The sequence below is a fragment of the Bidens hawaiensis genome, unplaced genomic scaffold (genome assembly GCF_021521415.1).
Source record: "Bidens hawaiensis isolate Kalapana, Puna unplaced genomic scaffold, B.hawaiensis_p1.1 tig00048885_1, whole genome shotgun sequence".
NCBI lineage: Eukaryota > Viridiplantae > Streptophyta > Magnoliopsida > Asterales > Asteraceae > Bidens > Bidens hawaiensis.
The window spans coordinates 105,841-108,360 of NW_027498730.1; positions in this window are offsets into that span (position 1 = coordinate 105,841).

Consider the following 2,520-nt stretch of genomic DNA (forward strand, 5'->3'; position numbering starts at 1 on the left):
TAATTTCAAATAGATAATATTATAAACATATGCTTGAGATATTATTTTTATATAATAACTAATAGCATGTTAAGCGAGCATAACATACTAAATTGAGTAACATATAAAATTATCTAGCACATAATAATTATATCTGAATTATTTAAACATATATGATTCTATATTAATCACCAACGCGTACTGACGAACTCATGTGTGACTCATTATTGAGTCGTGTAGATGTTATGCGTAACGTTTAAGATAACGGAGTTTGGGTTAACAAAATTAACGTGAAAATGCAGGGTGTCACATTATCCCCTTGTTGAAAGAATTTTTGTTCCAAAAATTGATAGGTGTCGCTAAGTAAATAAGTAGACTCCCATTCTATAAGTATGATAAAAATGAACATAATAGACATCCGGATTATTGGTTAATGTCGCAATTGTTTCGACAATGTTGCAAATGTTTAGCAACAAAATATTTTTCAAGTTGTTACATCATCCCCCTGTTAAAATAAATTTCGTCCGTAAATTTTGATTATGAACTTTTAAAGTCATAGCTATAGTTTATCGATAGTGAAGGCATCAGAACATATGATAGTACAAAGAGTTGAGGAGTGTCTGGCATTAATGATTCATATGGTCCCCAAATTTTCCCTTAACATTAGTTGTATTCATATTAATTCTTCCAACATCTTGTTTCACTTAATAGATTTTGTTTAGTTTTACCGTTTTATTTTTACTTGTTATTTGAAAAATAGTTCAAAATTCAAAAAGATTTTGTTTCTACTTTATTTTTGATTTAACCGAGCTTGCGAATAAATTCAAAACCAAAAAGAAAAGGTTTAACACCCCAAAATCTTAAGTTAATCGTGCTTAACGTAATTCACAACTGGTATTGATTGAGATTTAACGTAAAAAATCCGTTTAATGTAAACCGTATTGATCGTTGATCGATGATCTAATGTATTCCTTAAAACATAATTGGTTTTAATTTTATTCAATTCATTAAAACCCTAATTGGTTTTAATATTATTTAATTCCTTAATGAGATTATTTCTCATTCGTTAAGGAAGTTTGGTGATTCGTTAACTGGTTAACGAATGTAAATCCATTCGTTATTTAAAACATAACGAATAAGTTTCTTATTTGTTATCTTAACATTCGCTTTCGTTGTGCATAACGAATAGAAGACATTCGTTTAAACTTTTAACGAATGAAATGAAATGATTTTAAAGTATCATTCGTTAAGAATTTAACGAATGATTCCTATATTCGTTAAAAAGTTAACGAATGAGAGGAATTAAATTTAAGATTCGTTAAAACTTAACGAATGGACAACTTATTCGTCTAAAAGGATGACGAATCAGGTTTTTAAGTTAACGAATGAGGCCATTCGTTAGTTCAAAAATTGAACGAATGACCTCGGAAAATGTGAAATTATTGGGTTTATAATCCCAAGGTTAGACGAATGACCTTTCATTCGCCATTTTCCTATTTCATCACCATCCTAACCAAACTCTTGCAAATTTTTTTCAAAATCATTTATCTGCTTATTAGATTAATTGACTAATCTATTCGTATTCAACAGGTAATGACGATCACAATCATATGATTTTCATGGATTCTCATCGGTGGTTTAGGGTTAACTGAATCAATTTGATAAATAAAAATTAACCGAAAAGTTAACAAGTTCACAAACCTCATATTTTGATATAAATTAGTGTCTATGATCTTGGTTTAATGTATTAAACCGGTTTTCGAACATTGCTGTTGAGTTTAAATGTGAAAATTGATGAGAAATCAAAGGTTTCATGGTCGATGTTCGTCGTATTTGACTGTAATTAGTCAAAATTGATGGTAAATTTGAAGTCTGATAGTCAACTGGTTAATTAATTTAGATTCGTTATTATTATAACCAATGATAGTCATTCGTTAAATAGTTAACGAATGACTATATGGTCCGTTAAAGTAGCGAATAGCGAATCAGAGTTGATTCGTTAAAGTAATTAGGTCAGATTCGTTATTATAATGAATGATTTAACGTATGAGTTTGATTCGTTATCTGTAACGAATGAAAAATATTTAATATATAACGAATGTCTCATTCGTTATGAGATGGGCATTTGTTAATCAGTTTGAATATTATAATAATATTTTTGTTTGTGTAAACAGAAATGGTTGAAGAGAATGTTCAGAATCCTATTCCCGAGCAAATCCCCGAGGCTAATCCTGATCAACCGCCTCAAGCTGAACCTGAACAAGCTCCAGTGTTACTATCATGGAACAAGAGCCACAGCATATGTGCCTATCTAGAGCCGAACTTTGAAAACTCTCCGATCTTTGGAGGCATGATTAGTTTCTTGACACGTTCGAGAATTTACAAGGCCATCTCTACTCATACGGTTGTTTATCAGAAGATTATTCGAGCTTTTTGGGATACAGCTAAGTTTAACAAGTCTGAGAAACAGATAGAGGCAGTGATTCAAGATAAACGAGTAGTGATTGATGTTGGGATGATTGGAGATTCTTTGGGCTTTCG